Below are 24,679 nucleotides of genomic sequence, written 5' to 3' on the forward strand. Positions count from 1 at the left end.
GGCTACAGCTGTCAGACAGCTGGGTAAATGTGTAAATAGTAATTGACTTCTCTTGACCCATTGTTGCATTTCAGAAACAGGTTATTTAACAAACGAATGTCAAATGCTTTCCCCTGATTTGTGGATTGTGCTGCTACTGCATGGGAGGTGTTATGACTTTCAAGTTAGAGTTTAATAACGAAGTCACTGTGTGTATGTTACCATCCACCATGGTCATAATTAATCCTGGCTGAATACTACACATTTACACTGGAATCTTGGGTTATCAGCTGGATTTTTTTTCTTTAGGAAATAATATTAAGGTGTGTTGCACATTGTCCAGTCCTGTTTGATGTCACCAGGGCAGTGAAAACACTCTGTACAGTTGCCATTCTTTTTTTAGCTTTAATGTTACCCTTAGCATTGTGGTGCCTGTAGACTTTTATTTACACAGAAACACTTATCTGGATAAGTGCTTTATTCAGTATTTTTCACTTCACATTACAATTATCCTATCTGAAGATGGGATTACATAGTGCACTTTCAGATATGAATATGGATTGTTTTGCTGCAAAGTGGTGGATCACATGTGTGTGTTTCTGCCATCAGATATGGGAAATGCAAAAACAAACGTAGAAGGGCAAATGTATCAGATGTAGAGCTTTTATCTTGCTAAGAAATTCAGTAAAAAATTATTGAAATTCATGTTCTTATTTGCTATATTTCCATTTTGGCCAGTTGCCAGTTTTATCCCCACAGTGAGCCTGTGCACACTTTTCTAAAGGACACGTATTTAAAGCTTGGTACTAATCTGTCCTTTCTTGAAGCCCCCCATGATGTTATAGAGGATCAGGGGGTTCTGGATTGTTTTCATAGGAGGAAGTCTCACTTCAAAAGTTGTCTCTCTTTCCCAGCTCGTGGTGGTCTCTTCCTCAGCTGGGCTTATGTGTCCCTGGAGGCTGTAATAGGTATTTTGCTGCCATGGATTCTGCATTAGCTGCACGACAGCAATGCTTTAAGCTTTCAAGGCTTCTACTTTTTTTATCTTTAGAGTACAGATGAAGATTACACACCTTTCCCTTCTCTTGTCCTTATGGTCTGCTGCAGAGCAGGGAGATACACACCTCAGCTAGTCATGGGCTAAAAGCTTCTGCCACAGCAAAGAACATTAAACTTGTCTGTATATATTGAAACTCAGAAAAGAAATACTTTGATCTTCTAGTTCTTTTAATCCTTTGTTTACTGAAGCTCTTTCTACCTGTGTGTCCTGCATGGCCCACCTGGTTTTGAGGGCATTCTGGAAACAAGGAATCCATCAGCCCTAGGAGCTGTCTGCAGCCTGGGTCCTCTGTGGGACCAAGTGGTGGTGTTTATTCCTGTTCCAGTAATCTTTAGGCTATCATTGTGTTTAAAGAGGTTTTTACCCAAAGGGGAATTACATTTTTATATTATAAGGCTCATTTGGGTCCTGATCCAAGGGAAATTATTATTCAGAGGCTCTAAAGAACTGACAGATGTGACAGTATTGCTGTCCTCACTTATACAAAGTAATTTTCATATATTTGCCCCCTGGCCTTTGTCTTTATCATTGATGTTGGATTTATCCTTGCCAGCTGCCTTGTCTGGAGTTCTCAGCTTCCTTTAAATGTTGCTGGACATTTTGTCCGTTCCTTAACCAAGTCTGAAAGGTCAGGGACTACTAAAACATTGAGGGTAATATTCTCCATGTTTATAGGTCAGAATCTTTCCTTCTTTCCTCTGTTTTTAGTACAGGGTTTAGTAAGACAAAATCAGATACTGCCTTAGCACAGATAATCCTGTGTACTCAAATAGGAAACAAACCTGTGTGAACCATAGGAGGTATGAAGCTATGATTTGAATAGTGTTGGTTTATTTCCTTTTAATTGTTTGACACAACAACTGTTCACAGTTCCAAGTTTGCTCTCATAACCATGAAAAAAAAACCCTTTTGGTATTTATATATATATATATAAATTATATGTAGTGGGATGCAGGTTCTGTCCTGCACTAGGTTGTGGATTTTGTGTGTTTTACGAAATGGACAACATAAATAGGCAGATCTGTGTCTTGAGTAAATTTTTACATCCTTTCTAAACTTACCTCTCATTTAGGTCAACACCTCATGACAGTTTTCTGATTTTTAGCACAAGAATACTTATTTTAGTACCTATTTATTTTTTATATTCAGTTCAGAAATACAAATGTAATCATGAACGAAATGAAGAGCAATTAAGTTTACAATAAAGTCTAAAACTCAACACTCTTCTTGTGATTTACGAAACACATTTATGCAAAACCTGAATATTTAAAATAATTTAGCCATATTTCTTCTGTTTATTGGTCTAGAAAGAAATAATCTATAACTAATTAGGATACTTAATTTAAATACATCACCTTTAGAAATCAATTTAAAGTCAGTTACCAGTGTTTGCTTTTTGGCTTTGGATTTTTGTTGGGTTTTTTTATGATTATTTGGATTTCGGCATCCTTGATAACTATTCAAAAGAAGTCTGCTCATTTTAAGCTGCTTAATTTTATGCACAGGACTACATATGACACTGGTTTTTGTGTATTATGTTGTGGAGTGTAGCAACAAACCATGGAAAGAGAAGCTGCTTTCCTCCAATAATTTTAGCTACATGGTAGTTTCTTCCACAGTTTTCCTGAAAACAGTAATAATAATTAAATTTTACAAATGGTACTTCATAGATGGTGCCATTTTTTGAAGAACTTACTGCCATAAAATGGTCCCTTCCTATGCAAGCTTTGCAGTTTCAGATTATAGACTATCAAAGCAAGGATATGAGGGACTGAGTGATCATCGCCCTTGGGATGTTGGAAGATTCCTTCATTCATTAGTCAGTAAATAATTTGTAGGAAATAGGTGAATTAATGTTCATTAGCAATTAACTGATTATAAATAAATATCATATAAATATGATGCTTGATTAGGAGATTAAGCATACGCTAGATATCTTGTCAATTGACAGTCTTTGTGTATGTGTATATATAAATACATATAAAATAATACACTAATTATGATGTAAAACAAGATACTGTTTATCTGAATAAGGATCCACCCCAAAAAAGTCAGATTACCAATATTTTCCAAAATAACCTCGTATTTGAGTAACTTTGCCATATTGAGATGTAGTTAGCTTCATTTCTCTGGTGATTTTGAATCCTTAGGTTCAAATGTGCATCAGATACATGTATCTTCTTAGTATTAGAAAGAAACAGGTACATGGTATCATAAAATCAGCAGTAATCATCTTGACAATTAGTTTAATTTTTTTTTAAATACTTTCTCAATAGATTAGTTTAAGGCTTAGTTTAGTTTAAGGTAGGAAGATTCTGCAGTGTAAAGCTAAGTCTGGAGACAAAATTATGTTGAACAATGATGAACAGTATCTCTCATGTCACTGTGATGAAAAACAACAACAAATTCTACTTGCACCTCCCAACTGGCTGCAATTACTGCATTGGCTGAAATTCATTTGAAGAAAATTGTTTTTCAGGTGTTTTACCAGTATAATTATAAAAAAAAAAATATGAAATTACTTAGGCAGCTTGGCAAAAATTACCCTCCCCTGATAAAGAAGTGTTATTACAGAGAAGTTCATGTGATGATTTTTAGGGTCTTCCTTATCAGCATCATTGTTCAGGAATTTAAAAAAAAAAAAAGGTTATTTGCTGCTTTGTATGTAAAAGATTATCTTAGTAAAATTTCATAATGAACATAGGAAAGTTCATCAGGAGAAAATGAAAACTCATACAACTGAGAGGAAATGACTGGGAAGGAATAGCATTGAGAGACCTTGAGGTGATAGTGGGAGAACAAATTAGATGTTAATCTGTGCTGTGAGAGAGCTGCTGAAGTGGTCAGTGCTGCCACAAGCAGCAGATATAAAGTCTTCTCAGTTTTGGACAGGGGGAGACACCCTTTCAGCAGAGCTCCTGAAATAATAAACTCAAGATACCACAGTGCTGATAAGTCTGATCAATTATAAGCTGCTTAAACAAAGGCAAGGTAGATAAGGGAGCTGGAGTCAGGTTTAAAGAACAACAGTGCTTGAGAAACGTTGGGAAATCACAGTTTCAGTTGACATCTTAAGGGATGTATTGTTCACCTACTCAACTATGCTGCAATAACTCTGCAAACTTTGTTATTACATCAAGAAGATGCTGAAGGCCACATTTTTAAAGCTTTACAGGCAGACAATGAGTTTCTTAGACATGTATAAGATGAGGTGCATGATATATTCTCTTTTCATACAGTGCATTTCCACACAAAAGTGTCTGCACAGTTTTCCTTTCATGTTTTAAAAGGGAAGAAAGTACATTTGATGTTGATTATCTGGGCCACCTACCTAGTTTTGTTCAGAAGAAAGTAAGTGAAATCTGTAGTGAAGTCAACACACACACATATATAGGTAGGTAAAATATACATATTTAAATTAAACTAGCAATCACTCTTTCTATATAAAATATGTATCTTGTGCCCTTGTTGGAGATCAAACTCTTCAGAGTGCCAGGGAATGGACACAAACTCTTTAACTTGAATCCATAAAAACCAAAAAAATTACAGTATGTCACCAAGAGTATTGTGAATCTCCTAATAAAGAACTTAAAAGATAAGGGCAACAGGCATAGTTGTTACCTATCAAAGACAAAATATTTCTATAATCTTTTATCAGCAATCTCTCGAAGGTAACATTGATTTTTCTATGGTATTAGTGAGAAGATTTAATCTCTTGGCACCATCTCTGGTAACTTGTTAGGCATTTCATCATGCCTTCAATAGAAATAAAAGTGGATCTGTTTGACTCATTGTGTTGTACCCCGTGTTTGACACACCGTGTTGGAGTTGCCTTAGTGCTGTGCTATTAATTAACTCCATTGTAATCTAGCAGTAGTAAACAGAAAGCATATTCACAGGGAATTCAGCTTCAGTTGGAGTTCCATAAGCTGTTAGGTAAATGAAAACTCCAGGTTTCTGAAAACATTAAAAATGTAGCTGTCACTTGAAGTTCTGTTCCTCACAGGAAAATGCAGACTAATGAAACGGAGAGCAACGATGACAAATGCGACCACATCCATTTCAGTAGTCATCCAAAAAAGCTCCCACTCAATAATTTCAGGAGTGATTGGAAAAAAGCATGTGCACTTCAGCAGAACTGAAGGTAGTGTTAGCATTGTTTGGCTAATTGGTTATGCCAGATATAAGAGGGCTGTATATATAAGATGTTGCAAACGTGAACTAGACCTTTGACTTTTCTCAATCAGTGCTTCAGAAAAGTAAAAAGAAAGAAAAATCTTAAGCAAAAGAATAAAAAGCCCCATTATGCAACATGAAAATATATTCTTGTATGGAAACTTGTCATACAAGAAGCAAAGGGGTGCAGGTTTCCATTCTCTGTTTGCTGAGGTGACACGTAAAGCTGTTGGATTAACCAGAAAGCAGAACATCTTATAGAAATCATTACAGACAGAGATGTTTCTTACAAAAATACTTGTTCAAAACAAGCTTGTTATATAAAACAGACTTGTAAAGAACAGAGGCACTGTTTGTCAGGCTTTGTCAGAAAAGGACCAAGATAGAAACAAGCTTTTTATTCATACCCTTCTTATATAAACGTGCTTTGTCTAGACTTTACATTTTTTTTTTAAATTTGGAATCTGATAGTATAGAAGAAAAGGTGGTAGAAAATGCTGGAACTAAGATCCAAGTAGAATCTTATAGTTTTATGTTGTATCTTTCTAATTTAAATGTATTGGATAAGTTGTAAAATTAACACTCCCATTCAGACCTTTCCTCTTTCACCTTGTGTTTTCCTGTCTCTGGCATTTTCACTGACATTTTTCTGCAATAATGATCTTAGCCAAAACAAATGATGCATTTAATCTCTCAGAACTTTTCCCCCTTCTTCCTTACCCCTTTCAAAAAGACAGCTCTTGTCCAGATTTGTGAGCTAGCAGCTGTTTGGGACTTCTCCTTTTGCCTATTATGTCAAAATCTCACAGTACCTCCCTCAACAAAAGCTCTGCCTGACTCGCTTCATCTGCATTTATATCAACTTTACTGATACAGCATTCTTTGCTTTGGCTTCTCTTCAGTCCCTAATAAGTGCAACAAATTACTTGTCTGACCTGGCAATTTGTCCACATGGTCTCAGTCATTCAGATGTTCAGCTGGGTGGTAGCAAACCCAGCCTTCTCAACCCTGTGTTGCTGTTCATGGCAATTTTTTTCCTTTGAACCTGCCCCATATTCCCACCTGGCACTTTCTTCCTGTTAGTTTTGTTTGTTCATGAAGTTTTGTCCATTATCTTCTCTTTTTGAGCCCCTCAGTACAAAGGACCACTTATTTTTGTATCTTTGGGCAATATCACCCAGATTTTACAGAGACAAACAGTCGAGTATCAACAACCTGAGTCTCAACAGCTCCTGTGCCTTTGCCAGTTGAGGATTGAAAAGTGAAGAAGGATGTTATCTGCTTATAGAAAGGTTCTGTAATCATGACCTGAGCATCAACTTTTCATATCTCCTTTCTATGTCAATGCAGTGAAATTACACTTTTTTCAGTATAGCCATTTAGCCCCTGAAAAAAAAAAAAAAAGAAGAAAATAGATCAACCCAAATTTATTATTTGCACATTAATCAAAATGAAAGACCTCAAAATGCTGCAGATTAGAATTGGATAAATTTCAGAATTTCCAATGAAGGCAAAGGAATGGAAGCAGACAGCATCTAAGTCATTCAGAAACCCTGCTTTTATCTAGCAGTTTGAGGGATTATGAATCCTGGAGTCTCAAATCCAGCACCTTTCTGTCCCTTTCCATTGATCCAGAGTTACTCTAGTTAGTTTTAAACACCCTTTACTTCCTTAAAATTTTAAAATACTGAGTCCATTTTGATTACTTCTTAAAAGAGATGAGGATAGGGTGGGTTGGGCTAAGGTAAGGTTTGGATTATAGCTGTGAAGGAAGCACAATGTGTGATCAACAATCCTTTTTCACCTTAGTTCCTTTGAGTTGTTGAACCGCGTGTGTACGAACTCCTGTCATCTTCCACATCAAGCCCAAGGGGTCTTAAACAATATTTTAGGTAACATACTAAGCATTTAATTTTCTTTAGAAGAACCCAATTATGCTAGAAATTCATAATTAAAAATTATAAATAGAATAAAGAAGAAAACATGACTATTATATCCTACGGCTACATTTTTCAGCATGATGTGCAGGGAATTAGGTGCAAAAATCCCATTTATGTTAATGGATCTTGCGTGTCTAATTCCTCATATAGTAGAGTGCAAATTTACCCCCTGGTGTCTTTGATGGTACAGAGGACCAGCACAGAGGGGGAGAAGAGTGATTTATTTGATGATCTGTCAATCATAATGGCAACCAGAGAAAATTGCAAAGCTGATTTTAACCTCTGTAAAAACAGCTAGTTAGACCATATGCTTTTTTTCTCTTGCCAGATGTCATCATTCATCAATTTCTCATTAAGAAAATGGCACTCAGGAAAAAAATAAAAAGGGTAAAGGTTTTTCTCTTTCTTAAAAAAAAAAAAAGTCCAGATAGTCAAACTGTAAGAAACAGGATGAGGTAACCCTTTTCATAAAGGCAAGGCCTGTATGTCCTATAACAACTACAGCTCACACTGAAGTGCTTAAATCTGTCTCTAGCTTTTTTTTAAAGGATTTTACATATTTATAATATCTCCAGAATTAAATACAATAAAAAACATATCCATTTATTCGGATGATCCCTAATCCTGCAGAGTAATCGAGATATTCACATTTTCTTTTTGTCTTTTTGAGCTGGAGGTCACAGATATCCACTTAAGCTCATTCCACCTGTCTGGGTAACAGGGTTTTCCTGTCTGCTGTTATGGGTTTGGTGCTTAAAAATGAACCAACAAACAAACAAAAATCACTGACAGGTAACAAAGATGTTAACATCAGAATAAGACATTATTTGTTCTTAGTTTCTTGAAGGTTGTCAAGAGTCAGTGTACAAAGAAATCTTTATAGCTAAGTAAGTTGTCATTTTTGCTACTACAGTGGTTAAATTTAAATATAGTTAAATAGCTTTTTTTTTCAGTATGTGCTTAAAGCTTCCAGGAGAACCATAGGACATCATTTTCCAAATGTGACATACCCTCTCTTGTATAAATAACACCAACATGTTGTAAGTGTTCGGTAGTGCCGTTAAACAGCTGTTTTGTTATTAATATTTTATTGCCCTCCGCTTTCCAAGATATTTTGACACTTGCTATTATTTCAAATGCAGCTTTTCTTGGAGTTTTTAATGGTTTGTGTATATCTCTAGACAGTTTCAAGATCTTGAAGCTGTCACAACATGTTAAGTAGGCAAATCAACTAACACAGTAGTTTCAAGAAAGATAATTTTCTTTGCATAACTTCAATCTGCATCATTTTGCATGACTTATTAACAGGAGCTGACTCATTGACAAACAAGGCATATAGCTTATGGAATAGAGAATGTTTCAGAGCAAATGTCTTCAAAAAACTAAGCACTGATCAAAATTCTGGATTTCCTGTTGCTGACAGATCAAAATGTACAGAGGCTGCTTGTGGTTAAGATTTCATTGGAAAGCTTGCCACGAGTATATTGCAATTTTGATATATATAAATGTTTATCTTTGCAACTGTCAGGCCTTCACGCACGTAACCTCACTCAGCAGTTCAAATCTAAATTTCCAAAGGTCATATATGGGACTGTAATTGTTTCAACATTTTAATTTTCTTTTTTTTCATTTACTTCTTCCATTCCTGGAGCGAGTGGGACAGTGAAGGTCAGAGTGATGGTGAAAATGGAGAGTTCTGACTTTTTATTCCTCTAACCAGATCCTGTGCATGTGGTCAAAGCTGTGTGCTGTCATTACACTGCCTTGCTATTAACCTGTGCCCTCCTCTCCCGCTTAACACCCTTCCCAGGCTCAGAGATGATTCACAGCCTGTCAGAGCTCGGGTCTGAGTCGCTCTGCCAAAGCCTGCTGACTGCTCTGAATCCTGAGTGCCGACTGGGTTTTTGATATGAGCTGCTATCACAAAGCAGAACTCCAGATTCTGTTTGTTTAGGAACTCGTGTTAGACAAAACATCTGTCCTGGAGGTGAAAGGATGAATGTTTTATCTACCGAAACAGGCCTCGCTTCTACCTTTTTCTAAAATGAATCACAAAGCCGGTAAAGACTGAAGAGTGTTTTCACTTCTTGTGCTTTATAGCAAAACAAAAGTGAGAAAGAACTATTGCTGTTCTTTTCTGTCTGGGCTGTTTGTCAGGTGCTGTAATAGTGACTTCAGAAGAGTAACTGACTCTTCTCTCCACTTCAGCAGATGGTGTTGTTTTGAACACTTGTAGAAGCTTTAGGAGTATCTATCCCAAGTCTGTGTTTGAGAGTTTTCATGAAAAGCAAAGGCTGCCTACATCCTTTAAATGCAATTAAGAAGGTAGAAGTTGATGCTAAATCTTTGTCCTTTTTCAGGTAAAGTTTGGTAGTAATTTCAAAGACATTGTGCAGAAGTAGAGTCTTTAAGGTTGAATTTTTAGCAAATGAAGATTTTGATATTTGAATCTCTTTCTGTAGCTGTTATTTTGCTTAGTAGAAAGGAGGCAGCTCTTCCCACTAAATAAGACTTATCAGGTGGACTGAAGTTTAAAAAACACAAATTAACACATTTGACTTTTTAAATACTTGAACAGCTATCATGACCTAAACTGCTCAAATGATGACACTGACTAAAGAGAGGTTATCTTTTGCATATGTGTGCATTATAAAAACACACATAGAGTCCAGTTTTTCACTGCTGGGTACAGTGTGCTGCCTCAGTGACACAAAAACCAGCCCTTTGGGTGTTGAGCAATCGAAGGGGTTTTTGTGTTATAAACCTCTGCAAGCCCTAGAGCAGAAAACATTCTTCAAGTAGAAGAAGAGTGATGGAGGTACTGCACCATTCATCAATCCCCAGTGCCAGAGTGGCCCCTTGCAGCTGTCAGTCATTGCACACCAGATGTGCTGGTGGGGCCTGGACTGGTTTTGAGTCTCCCAGTTCCCTCTGCCTTCCCTGATTTCTGATCCAGAGCCCAGCAAAGCTGAGGACTGGACTGTGTGCTCATGAAGGTGGGAAATGGGAATTATAAAACTCAGAAAACCATTATGTGAAAGAGTAGCCCAAAAAAGTTGGTGGGATGTTTCTTTACATCAGGTTCTTACCTGGCTTTAGTAACAAATTTGAATATGCACTAGTATAGACAGGCTTTGCAATCTACTTAGTCAGAAGATTTCAGAAAACTTTGATCACTGCTGGGGACCCAAAATCATACTAATTTGAGAGTGGTGCCCTGCCTTACCACATTTTATGCCCAGGAATGTGGCCTCTGGCTAATAAGTGTTACTCAGTAATATTTGTGCTTATTCATCATTAACTTTTCAGAGTTTCCATTCTTTCTTTTATGTTTATGTGATCAACAAGGATTTCCATGTATTATTGTGGGCAATAGTATTATTTTTCCTGCATAATTTAGGGGGATTACTTAAGAGTCCTATGTCTGACATCATCCCTGTTACATGTGCTTGTTATCTCTCATCAAGTGGAACCATTCCTGCAAAGACTCCTGTTTGCTCCAGCCCAGGCAGTTGAATTTTAGGCCAGATCCCTGTTTATAAGTGCAGACTGGAATAGGCAGAAACTGTCATCCTTAAAAATGCATGCTTAGCTCTGGATTTCACAGATGAGAAGACTGGGATAGCCCAAGGGAGAAGAAGGTGAACAGCTTCTGTCTGTGCTTAGCTACCTAATTCTAGAGGGATGGAGGAACAAAGACTTTCCAGAACCTGGTGAGGAAGAGGATGGTGTGAGCAGGGAGTGTGTATGTGCTGCAGAGTAGCTGGGGCTGGACACAGGTCCTGGGGGTTTCAGTGCCTGGAAAAGATCAAGCCCACAGTTCTTCTAGTCCAAACCCAACAAACCACGGTGAACAGTGATTCCTTATCTTACAGGGTCTATTCACAGAATTTAATTCTGGCCATTATGAGTACAAATATTTACTCAAAAGCACTGTTTGTGATGAAAATGCTGCTGCAAATAGTATGAGCTTTTTTTGAATTTTCTCTTACATTTTAGTATAATTCCATCAGTCATGTCTTGAATCTGTCCTGTAAAATGTTTACTGAGAAATCCATTTTGTTACCATAAAATCATGTCTATTACTTTTGAAGAGTTTTGATAGTGGTCTGAACAGCAATAAAAGGTATTGTGAAAACATTTTTCAAAACTGGAAATCCAGCTAAATCCTATAAACTAGAAGAAAACATTAATATATTTTACAGGACTGTTTTTCTGTTTCCTAACTAGTTAGAGTAATTTCTTATCATGGGTCCAGTTTATCCTGGCTTTAAAGGACAGGTTTATTAAAGGGTCCTGCCCAGCAAGGTGCTGAGTTCTCTGTCTTTAATTGAAAAAAAAAACCCCAAACTACTTAAGTTCATAGCTGACTAAATAATCTTGTTGACATGAGCTTAAAAATGTGCTTAAAGCTGAACACATACATTTTCTGCATCAACACTGACACAATATGGTAAAATGGAGTCTTAAATATGTAAGATGGAAGAAGAAAATATGAGGGAAAATTTCATTCCATTAAATCTAAAAATGTAAATGGTTTTTAAGCCTCTTAAAGTCATTTCCCTATCAATGGCTGCCTGGTGAGATTTTTATTGTAAAAAGGTGATGGCAGAGAAGGGCTCACTTCTTCCTGTTGGTCCTTGGATTCTTTTGTGAACATGCCATGTAGCAAAACATTTAGATGTGTATCTTTTAAATATAAATACTAACACAGTCATCAAAAGAGAAATATGTGGCAGTGAAGACAGGAGAGTTTAAACAAATAAAGCCACACTTGAGGTTCTGAATGTCCATAGGAGTTTACTAAATGGCAAGCTGAGTACAAGCTTCTTAGTGGGGGCATTGAGTTGTTCCTGCTGTCCAGGCAGAGCTGCAGCAGGGATGGGATCCTGATGGGCTGTGCAGGAACCAGGGATGGGATCCTGATGGGCTGTGCAGGGACCAAGAATGGGATCCTGATGGGCTGTGCAGGGACCAGGAATGGGATCCTGATGGGCTGTGCAGGGACCAGGAATGGGATCCTGGTGCAGGAACCAGGGATGGGATCCTGATGGGCTGTGCAGGGACCAGGAATGGGATCCTGATGGGCTGTGCAGGGACCAGGAATGGGATCCTGATGGGCTGTGCAGGGACCAGGAATGGGATCCTGATGGGCTGTGCAGGGACCAGGAACCTGGTTTTGTCTGTTGACTCACTGAGGCTTTTCACTGAAGATATTACATGTCATTATCTTCCCTAGTGCAATGTTGCTGTGCTGTTTTCTGGGGAAATCTGCAGTTTGTCTGCCTTAAAATAACTGTCTGGCTTTTGTTTCCTGCCCCTGCATTTTTACAGTATGCAAGTAAGATATCTGTTGTCTTTTTGATCCTTGAACGTTTTATGAATCAAATCATGATTAATTGGAGCAGGCAAGAACAGAGAAAAGGAGAAGAAACACAGTTTTCTTAAAAGTAATGCATCAGGCTCATAGAAACATTTATTAGGCTTTTAAGAGTCCATTTATGGGCAGACCATGTTGGCTCATTTGGAGTGGAGTGGAGTAACTGTACAGCTTGTTAGCCCCCCTGTTCCTAAGGAGCTCGGTCCAGCATCAGTGTTCAGGTCATTGCTTCATTTTGGTGTTGAGAGGTAAATATTTGAATTTTGATTTAGTTCTCTTTTCTTCTTGAGGGATAACCCCCTCAAGTTTCCAGTGACTTTCAGGAAAACTCAGAAAACCAAGTTATGTAACTTGCTGCCTGAATTCAGGGACAGAGAAGACTCCAGTTAATCAAGTTTGTTCTCTCTTAGATATATATATATTAATAGACTATTAATCTGAATTAGATTTTGTGAAATGTATTGAAACTTACAACTCAGCTCCTTCATTAAAAAAATTTCCAAAAATTGGAAGGAAATAAAAAAGGGTAACAGCAGCAGTGTGCTCTTTGCTTTTCCTGGAATCAGGTGTGCAGAGCAGATGAGCATCTCATAGATATATTCAACTGTCTGTATAACAAAGAAAAGTAGACTTTAAGCATTGCTACATAATTTTGATGTCCCATTCATTCCACTTACTTGCCATGTCCCATACCTAGAAAAATCTTTACACAGAGGTTAAAGCAGAATCAATACAAAGCAAACAGAATGACCATTTTTATCTTTTATCACAACTTTTTTTCTGTTCTACTCTGATTTCCATGAATCACTTCTGAAATTATGTTCTTGAAAGCAAGAGGGGTTTTTCTTCTCATTTTATTTTCTGAAGTTCATTGTTCTGGGGAGGTGGAAGATTCAGGATGGTATAAAGAAAACTATCACATCACAAGTTGTACATAGGGGTAATAACCTTGATTGATTATTTTTTCCTTTTAATGGATTTTGGCCAGAGATACTGGGACCTGGAGCATAAAGATGATTTGATTTTCCATCATCAGTGACTTTTGAGCAGCTTTGAACAAATGTGTCTGTTCTTGCTATCCATTTAGACTGGTTTGTGATATGAATGATTTTTGACTGGAGTTTTGAGTTTTAAAATGTCATTTGAGGTGAGAAACTCAGATGCCAAGGGTGATGAAGAATTCCATTCTAGTAAATAATAAAGACGCTATTGTGGCTTGTTTATGGAGTAGTAGATGCTCATTCACACTGGGCATTTTCTCTCAGACTGAGGGTCATGATCACCAGAAGAGTTCCAAGAGGTTATGAAGTGTTAGCTTCAGTCAAGAGCAATTTATTTCCTCCTGTGTCAGCAGCGGTTTAATTCCTTTAAGGAGGAAAAAGAAAAGGCACTGGAAACATTTACTGGTTTTAATTGTACTCTGCAGTTGAATTTCTTCTAGATGAAAAAGCGTAAATACTACCTGATAGACTTAGAGCAGTGTTTTGTTGCCTGACACTGGAGGATTTGGATTCACATAGAAACAGACAAACCAAAATGTTACTATATTTGTAATGTAGTAATAATAAAAAAATAATAATAAATACAAATAATAATATAATATACAAATAATAATAAAATACAAATAATAAACATTTGTAATAGTAATGCTACGACAAAGAAATGCTGAATACAAGTTGTTTTCAACAGGATTTATCACTGGGCCATAATTTGGACATTTTCTGAGTACATTCAGTATTAGACTGGTGTGAGTATAACCAAAAGATTACTGGGGAGAGAGGCTGGGTGCTGAGGATGAGCTGGATCACTACATGTCTGTAAAAGCACAGAAGTAGCCCAAGGGAAGGACACAGATATTCAGGCAGGGTGGTCTGGTGGAATCCTCGCTTAAATTGACCAAAAGCACTGTGCAATCTCCTGCTCAGCACGTCAGCCCTCATATGCATCAGCTCAGTTCTTCCTTGGAGACTCAAGGGGAATGCAAGGACAGAACTGAGGTTTGCTCCTTGAGGAGAGGGATATCCTTTCACACTATCCCATGTTTAATCACCACCTACAGAGTAACATTTCCCAGTGAAGAGCCCAGGAATGAGCTGCAATCCCAGTCCTGTACATAGTCAGTGCTTAAAGAAGGCACTTCTCTGTTATGGACAGAGAACACGAATCCCCTGAGAAAATGAATCTCCAGCTAAACTGTAAGCTACAAGAATAAACCAGCAAAGCTGATTTGGAGGAATGTTATAAATAAATAAATAAACCTTCATTTCTAATTTGCATGAGGGATTAATAAAAAAAAAAAAGAAAACAACCAAACCAAACAACTTTAAAAAGATGAGGCATAGATGCGATTTTATATCTTGGGATTATAAAATAAAATACACAATGGAAATTCATCTAAAATTTTGCTTACATAAGGTAATTCTGTGCTGTGTAATCCATTCCAACCCACATAATTGTAACTTTGGAAATATCACACTCGCAGGGCTAAGATATTCCAGTTAGTATTCAGAACTCCTATATATGTTCCAATAATGTTTTTGATTGAGAATATGGTTCTCTTTTATTTTTCTTCTTTACTTTTCTTTTTTTTTTTTAAAACAAAGCCAGCAAACAGTCCTTGCAGGACTCGAGGGATGTGGATACAAATAAAAGTGGAGATTCAAACAAACCAACACTGAAACAGCCACACTGTTCTTTTCAAGTCTCCATTTGGATTGATCTTTGAAGGACAATATGAAAACTCTTATTTTTAAATGCTTTATTTTCATCCTAAATTAACTTTTTCTTCTCTAACTCCTCTTGACTATTTAATGAACCCAAGGGTAAAATGCAGATTCTGTTTTAATTGTATTTTGCATAATACATTTGCACATTGTGAGTCCCGGTACCCAGAAGGAAAGAAGCAGTGTTTAATTATATAATTCTAGAATTCTTTCTGTTACCTTTCATATTTTGATTCTATTTATTTGTAGAATATTAACAACAAAGCCATGTTTTGAGCTGTATATGGGCTAATAGCCACTTTCACTTTGAAGATTACTAATGTTAAGTGTTTGTGGTCTTTCAAAAATGCTGTGCAATTTTTGTTTATTGTCCTCACAGGCAGACAGCACAAATGAGTACAAATATACATGTGTATACCTTAAAAAATTGTGCATGCATATACATATTTGTTATGCATGACACTTCTGTGGCAGGCAAGGTTTCCTGCTAGAGCTGCAGTAGATCTCGATCGTTCAGTCAGATTTTGAACGAGCACAAGGAAGTGTGAGGCTGTACAAATGCTTCCCTTCAAGGCTCTCCATGTTCCAGGATAGCCAGTGCTGTGCCTTTGCTGGAATATTTGAGTGCAGGAGGTGCAGGTGCTGTCTCAGCCTGTGCTGGGGGCTGAGGGTGTCTGGCACCTCACACACTCCTTCTCTGGGAGTGCAGATGCACAGACTGACGTGATCCAGGGCTGCTGAGACTGGTGGGACTCCAGTGCCATAAACACTGCAGCTTTAAAAGCTGACTCAGTAACAGGGTAAGAATTTGCCTGGTATGATCAGGGTTGTTTGTGCATGTATGTGCCTAAATTTAGATGTGTTTCTTACCAGCACTGAAACTGGAAATATCTAAGTTTTGTTCTGTTTCTTTGTGACTCTGGTGAGTGCTCTATATATGTTTTAAGGCTACATAGAATTTTGAACAGTTTTAACTACTACAAACTCTGAATCAGTTTGCTGAGTGGAAGCCCTTGTGTCTGGGGTTACAAAGTTAAAAAGAAAGTTCTTTAGCATATTATGCTTTATTTCAATTTAGGAAGGATCTAAAGAGTTACTGTAGTCTGATTTATTGTAGAAGCTCTGAAAAACAAGGTTTATATTGTCTTGAACTATTTCAGTGGTGTTGCTGGCATGACACTGTAATCCAAAGGACAGAATATCAATCAAGCCAGGATGTACAGGAATGTAAACAAGCTTTAGAAAAAGTGTCCAACAGTTTGTTAAATAGACCACAACAAAACAAGTCCATTATCATTGCAAAAATAGCTCTGAACTTAGTATGTTAATTATCTGAATAGCTTGGAAAAAAAACATAATTAATCCATCAGCAGTATTTTGTATTCTAATTCTGATGGTGAGTTTTATGATTATTCATATTTCTGCCAATATATTGACATCTCCTGAAGATGAATAAATAGATTTTTTTTTTTTCTCCTCATAGGATTCTTATTCTGGCAGAATTTATGACTGCAGTTCAAATCCCAATATTTTTTTTTCATATCAAATATTCTTTTTATTTACTATAAAAGAAAGGGAATTATTTTTTTGCATTAATCTGATATTGTTACCACTTCAAGGAAGCCTTCTCAACCTCTGCTTTGCTGCCTCACCAGACACACCTTTGTGTTGGCTGCTTCAAAGTGATATACTTTATTTACATTTCAATCATGCTCATCTAATGTGAGCCCCCAGATGCTCCCGTGACTTGTGCAGGGCTGCCCAGTGCTCTGCTGGTTTCTGTGAAATGTGGGTTGTGTCCTGAGGAGTTGATTCAGCGAGTGGCAACAGCAGGGCTCGCTGACCTTGTGCTCCTTTGCAAAATCAGGGGCTTCTCATCCAAAACTCTTTGCTCTTTGAAGCAGTGCCGGCACATGACAGGGGAAAAATGGGAAAGTATCTTTTCTGAGAGTATATGTTGTTTCCAGAAATTGTTCACTAGATTTATATGTACCCATTAAGGCTCTTCGTGAGTCCTTTTAAATCTGGTTTATATTCCAGGTGGTATGTTTTCTACCATTTGCTCTTTCTGTTTGCTGTCTTTTCATACAGATAATATTGAAATACACTGATCCCTTAAAACACAAACAAATGTCTTTGGGGTTTGCGAATCAAATAATATTTGGGAAGAAATCAATATTTATGTTTCTCCAAGTTACAAAAAATGTCAGTCAAACCAATGCTGAGAAGCAGTTTTGGGTGCTTCCTCCTCCTTTCATTTTATATTTTACCCCTTACTTTGCCTCTACTACACGTTCTTGAATCTCATCGTTCTCATGACACTAAAGAAGCACAAGCGAAAGTAATACAGAAGTTTATGTGGGAGTTCGTGTAAATAGATTATCATTCACATCACATTTGGCATTCATTACTTCAGTTTGGCTCACCACCTCCTTAGACTTCCATCTTCTAATATGACTTGCTGTGCCCTGTTTTCCCTGAGCTGGGCAGATTTCGTAGCCCTCAGTGCTGTAATGGATAGGCAGTTCAGAAGAGCAGCAGCTCGACGAGATTCAGCCTCTCCAAAATCAGCCAGCCATGGAGCTGTGTGTGGTGATGACACTTCATCTTAGCAAAGTGTTTTCCTGGTGGTTTACAACTCTCCTATCAGTAGGAGACTTATCTAATTGCTCTGCTCAGGGTATCTGCACGTGTATCTGTTTCTTTCCCCCAAATATCTTTGCTAATGGCCAGGCCCTCTGTTTTCTCAGGAGTGGAGCCAACCACACACTTTTGCCCTTTGCTGCTTGTCTGATTTGTTTCCCTGGGAGCTTCCTGGCTGTTGTGTGTATGGTATCTTCAAATCACAAACCTCTCAGAGGACTGTGACTTCGTTGGAGGCATCAACATTAAAACAAACTTTTGCAGTTCATATCAGGATCTTTCTCTCTTTTGTTTATTCTTTCCTTTTTCCCTTCCTTTTTTTCCTTTTTCTCTTTAACTGTTCCATTTTACTTCCTCTCCCCCCCTTTTTTTCTTTTTCCTTTTCCTATACTGTTTTTGCCATTCCAGAAACAGTGTCTTTCATTGAATTTCTCCACATCTCTCCTTTGTTTTGTCATTGTCAGTATGACAGGGATATCACAGAACAGGAATCTGTACCTAATTAGAAAAGTTATTCTTTATAATGAAGTAAACCTTGGCATTTTCTTAATCTTCAGGACTTTGTTAATAACTGACTTGAAGTTAGCCTGAATTTTGCAATAGAAAGCCATGTATTTCACTGAATATATTCCTGAGGGATTTAAGTCTCTTCTCCATTGCTAATATTCTCAGTGCATTATCTGACTCTTGTTTCAGCCTGTGGGTGACATCCTGGCCCCAAAGCAATTAATTCAGGCACACAGCATTTTGATTGTTACTTCATGAATTACATGTTTTTCTCTTCATTCTCTGTCAAGCTCCTTCCAAACGCTGTATTTCATCCTGCATGGATATCTCAGTAACCAGTAAGATCTCTGCATTTCCAGTGTTGGTTTCCCACAAGCCTAAAGAACTTAGCAACGTTTTGGATGTTTGTTTTTAGCTTTGGATTTGCCAGCTGTAGGCTTCATGGTTTTCAAAGTGCATACCACAGGTTGTTGTTCTCATTTCTTACTTAACTCTCATTGAGACAGTGACATCTCATCTAAAAAGTACCATAAATACAAACTGCATGTGTCAAATTGTTACACTGTGATGACAAACAAGAGATTTGTGAAGCAAAAATGACAGGGCTTTGTGATTTCTTTAGTGTCAGTGTGGTTTATTTGCTTCTGCCTTAAATAGAGGATGACTTCAAATCAGCTCAGTCTGCTTGTTACAGATTTTATAGTTGTTAACACCCTTCCCTGTCAGCTGCCCTGCTTTGCCAGCCCCCTCGTTTATAGTCCTCTTTTTAATCCACAGAAATAACGTGTGTGGTTTGCACCAGTCCCCTCGTTCCTGATCGTAAATTTGGAATAGCTTACCCATTTTTCCCTTTTTAGTATCCTTGCATTTTTATTACCACAAGTTTAAAGTGTCTCATTCATTTCACCCTGTTGATCATCTGTTCAGCCTCTGGTTCAGTTTTGTGGAATTGCCTCCCTGGTCTCAGGCAGCACCTGGGCAGAGGCAGCTCCAGGCCCTGCTCACTCGTGTTGAGGTCCTGCTCTGATTCTCAGACCCTCTCACAAGAAATTCGTAGCAATAACTATGTGTATAAAACCCACAGATATAAAATACTGACCTGTAAAAATGTTAAAAAAGCACCTCTTTTCCTCTGAGTGACTGTTATACTCTATGACTTGTGCCCAGATAGGTGACAAAGCTTAAAACGGACAAAAGCCTTTGGCAAACTTAAAAATAACAGTCTGTACTGTTTATAAGTGTGTTTCCCAGGAATATGCTCCCTGGCAGCAGTTTAAGATTGTGGAAGTGAATCTTTTCATCTAGATGGTGGATGAATGATGAAGATTTGATTTGATTTGATTACACTTCATTTAAAAGAATGAGTCAGTGGGCCAACTCTAAAAGCTCCTCAGGAATTGTTATGAAACATGATGAAAATAATTTGTTAATATAGAATTTTTGTCTGGCAGCTGAACTTGAGAAATATATACATACTAAAATTTAACATTTAAAGGCCCACAGATACTGTGCAGGAAGTCTACAGGAGAGTGTTCTCAGATGGGGTTTGTACTCTTCATTTCCTACTCAGAGAAGTTCCTTTATTTTGTGTCTGGCTAGGAACTGAACACAAATTTCAAGTGAGAAGGCACCAAAGTAAGTTCTGTTTTTACCCCCTTGAAATAGATTTGATGGTAAGTTATTCCTATGGACGTGGTTTGGCAGGTCTTTTGTATTTCAGATACTGTAAAATTAATGGAAAACAAACATTCCTGGCTATGGAGAGGTTTATTCCCTGAATGACAGGAACAGGATTTCAGCTTGTAATAAAACGAGAAAGTAATGACTAGGGGAATATTTATACTTCCAGATGTTTTAAAAGAAGTCTGAAATTCTGCAAGATCTTTTTAAAGCATTAAGTCCTAGGGCATGTTTCCCAAATAAGTGACCAATGTTAATTTTATGTAGTAACAGCACCAGTTATTTACAGGCTTCTCCCATGTTGCCTGATTAATTGTTCATGTAACCATTTGCACAGAAGGAAGAGGGTTGGAATTTTCTAGTACTTTTTCTTCACAGTAAAGCTTGAAAGAACACCTACAATTAGAAGAAGATTGTGAAACAATAAGTTATTATCCCACATATCATCTATTCTCCTTTCTGCTGATCCTTGAAAACAAACATTTAAGGATTATACCTGTTTGGTAAGAGGGCATTGAAATCATTAGCAGCAAGATACTTGGGGTTACACTTCCTAGAGCTGCTCACAGACACTTGTTGCTTTACTGTTGTGCAAAGAGAAATCACATGAGTGTGGTGTTGGGATATTTTTTTCACAAAAGCATATTTTGCTATTCAGTGTAGGTTTTCCATACCCAATAATTACGTACAAACCATTCATTCGGTGTTATTCTGATTTTCAGAGCTGCTGAACACAGTCATTTTTTTTTCAATTAAACTGAAGAGAATGCTCTGTTTTCCTTATCTTCAAAAGTATGGCCATATAAGCACAGTGGAATGATCCTGCTGTACAGTAGTGCACTTTTTACTCAGATTTTGCTTTTAGTAGTTCATAAGTGGCTCCTGCTGCCTAATGGCAGTTGTCCTACAGGAAGATTTGGGCAGTCATCTCTTTCCTAATTGCCATTCTACCCTCAATCATTTGCATCTGAGTTGAAGAAATCCTCCTTCTCTCTAAATATTCTGTAGGATGTGGTTTAAAATGAGATTGTCAGAGTTGTTAAAGTGTAAATACCCACAGGTGAAAAAGAGCATCAATTCACTCTTCTCTTCATGTCCAATCACATAACATTTACTTAGCAAAAAGAAACAAGCCCAAAGCCCCAAATTAAAAAAAAAAAAAAAAAAGAGAGTATCCACCAGAAAACAAAGGAACTGTCTGCATTATCCCTAATTACACACAGTGTACTTTGAAAACCACCCAGAAAAATATCACACTAGAATTACAGAGAAACCAGTCCTCATTATCTCTCTTATGGAATTAAAGAAATAGCAGTTTGCACAAAAAACTACAAATTTAAGTGGCATTTTGAACGGATCAAAAAGAGAAAAGCCAACCAACAGTTGTGATATTTAGAAAATGAAGAAAATGAAAAAATACTTATTTCCTTTTATGAAAATGTGTTTCTTTTTCTAAAGCAACTTTGTGTAAAAAATCCCTCTGGTGTGCAAAGGATTGGTTGGTGAACTCTTCGTATATTAACTGCCTTAGAAACCAATGTAGCCTGGAACTTGTGGACACCATTGCCTGTCTGGTTCTTCAGAACTAGCTTTAAAAACAACTGGTTTGTGCATATTTAGAAAACCACTGCTTCTGTTTTGCACTTGATGTTTGCCTGCCCTGGGACTCACATTTAGCCAGAGGAATTAATGAAACAAAACCCCAGAAAAGAAAATCCCAGAAGACTAAAAATTTAATAAATTAAAGTAGAAGGACTGTTTACTTAGAGCATATTTATTATTGATTTTTTGACAACTCTTCTGTAATTATGATGCCTGAAAAATACTTTAGACTGATCTTTAATCAACAAATATGCCTAAGAAACAAAGAAATGCAGGTAGTTCTTTAGCAGAACTTAAAAAACATTGTGGTCCAAGGAAACAAAATTATCACACCCCCACCCCCAAATATTAGTCAGAAAAAAGTAGAACTGCCTTATATACCTTCTTTATCAAACATAGGAAAAGGGGAGATAAATATTAATTTTACTCTATTACTTTATAGACTGTTACTTAAAGACAATTTAATGATGAAATTTCTCTCATTTTTTCTAAAGCCTTCCCCCATTACAGTTTTCAGGTATTTGTGATTTTCTTTACCATGACCTAATTCCCAAAAGGGAATAATTTGAAACTCTGCTTTCTTTTTTATTGTTTTTTTTTTTCTTACTTGCTGAATTTTGGCTCCTTATATTAAATACCATGAGGTTTTCAGATTTTAAAGCAACAAGCTTATTTGAAATTTGAGCAAATACTCCTCCAGTGTAATAAAGGATGTGCAAATAATGCAAGGGTAATTCAATATACATTTGTCTCTGACAGAGATGCTGAAGACTCTCTGCTCAGCATGGCTTCAAGCATTTACATCTGTGATTTTTAAGTTTTCATCTTCTTCCTTTGAATTTTTATTCAATTCTTCCCCCCCCCTTATTTCTTTCCATTAACAAATAAGATCATTTAGAGAAGTCACCTTTCCTGGGGGTTCTTGGGGTTGTTTGGTTATAACAAGTAAGATTGTAATTTCTATTGAGGCTTTTTAGAACTAATGAAAATTATCAACATGTCACACAGCTGCATTTCAGTTTTGTTTGTCAGAGCCCAGAACAGAATTGATTTTATAAATAGATCCTAAATGTAAGCACAGAACATGCATACTGATGAGTTCACGATAAAACTTTGTTTAGAGATACTTTTACAATTTACCCATGAAGAGGAAAAGGAATTATATGTCAAACAGGAAAATATAAAGCCATTTTTTCAAAAGTCATTTATGCAATTCCACATCCCTCCTAATGTATCTTCCATAAGTGGTTTTTGCTTTATGCTCATTGATGAGATAGAAGGTTTCATGTGTAGTAGAAAGAAATCACTTGCTTGGAAAATGGAACATCTTGTTTTACTGTAGCACAGATTCAGTGAGTCTGACAGGAGGTTTTTTAGATAAAGTTAGTTAAAATCAAATTAATCTGGGCTCCTTTTCCCTACTTTAAGCTTTTTATAATCATATTAGTGATGGTGAAGGAGAAAAGAGGGATAGGTCTAGCAGGAGATCAGAGCTTTCCTGTACTGAGGAATCCATTCAATGCTAGAAGCTGTTCTTCCAAAGCCTGGGTGATGCTGGTTCCCAGCACACTCTTCACAAGTCTTCACAGACTTGTTGATCTCTTTGGTATAACTTTCAGGGGTGTCTTCAGGATTATCCAAATTCACCTGCTGCAGTAACCTGGAAATATTTTCTTTCTAAGTTCATTATAATAATCAGACTATTTAATCATGAAAGCTGGTTGGATCATGATAATTTGGCAATGGCTATCAAACCCATCAGATATACAGTACACTTTCCATCAAAGCTGAAATGTGTTTGACTGTTTTGAATTATAGAACAGGTGTATGCCCACAATGTGTCATCCAACTGCCAAGGTATGACCTCACTGAGTACATAAAATATGGGTTTGGACAAACTGTGCACATGATCAGCCTGTCAAATGGCATGGTAGTGTGGCTGGAATCTATGGAATGGGATGGTAGCAGAGCTGGAATCTGGGAAATGGCAGGGTGGAGAGGCTGGAATGAGCAGTGTCGTTCTGGAGAGCACGGACAGTCCAGCTAATGCTGGGTGGCCTCTAAAGCCTGGCTGACATTAAATATGTTTTCACTAAATCAGTGATTGTAAATAACCATTCTGGTTTGTGGTGTTTGGAAAATAATATCTATGCCATAGAGAAGTTGAGGGATAGCTCTGGAAAATCAGCAGCTGATCACTGATGGGAAAGGAAAACGAGCTGCTGAGATTCCCAGATAGTCCCAGGTATTGGTTATTTGTACTGGGCATAACCAGTGTGGCTGATGTCACTAATAACATAAGGAGCAAAAACTGAGCTGGTAAAACATCAGATCAGAGCTGAAATAATGTTTGCAGCATGCCTAAGTGTGGCAATAAAGTGAAGCTGATTTTGCTGGGATTTTGTTTTGTTTTAAAAATTCATGCTGCTTGTTTTATTTGCCCATTAGTTTCCATATTATACTAGCAAGAACAACCAATCATTCATTTTTCTTTGTTATAGTTTGTCAACTGTATTTCTCTACTGGCTTATTTTGCCACCATTGTGCTACATACCCTTCCTAAAGTGATTTACCATTTTAGTAAACACTCAAAAAAACCCCCATGCACGGCTGAAAAATTTTGATTCAGCCACTCTGAAGAAGTGAGCATCATCCATGGCTTTGATTTTGACAGATTAATACTTCTGCCCTCATCTCTCTAAATACAGTGTTGACAACATGGCTGATAGATTAGCCCTTTTCTTAATTCTATTCCTAAAACCTCATTGCTAGCTATGAATTTATGTGTTGTACAGAATTAATATATAGAACAAATGCTGTCAGACCATGAGTATGGTCAAGGACTTAAATAGGTCCTTTTACTTTAGTTTCTTTGGAGAGAGAAAAAGCATCTTTTATTTCTGAAGGAAAAATATTTTTAAGTCTTTATCTACATCCTCTTATTTTGAATATGTTATTCTCAGTAGTTTAGGCCTGGGAGAGTCAGGGT

Source organism: Manacus vitellinus, unplaced genomic scaffold, assembly GCF_001715985.3.
Source record: "Manacus vitellinus isolate BGI_N305 unplaced genomic scaffold, ASM171598v3 scaffold_25_pilon, whole genome shotgun sequence".
NCBI lineage: Eukaryota > Metazoa > Chordata > Aves > Passeriformes > Pipridae > Manacus > Manacus vitellinus.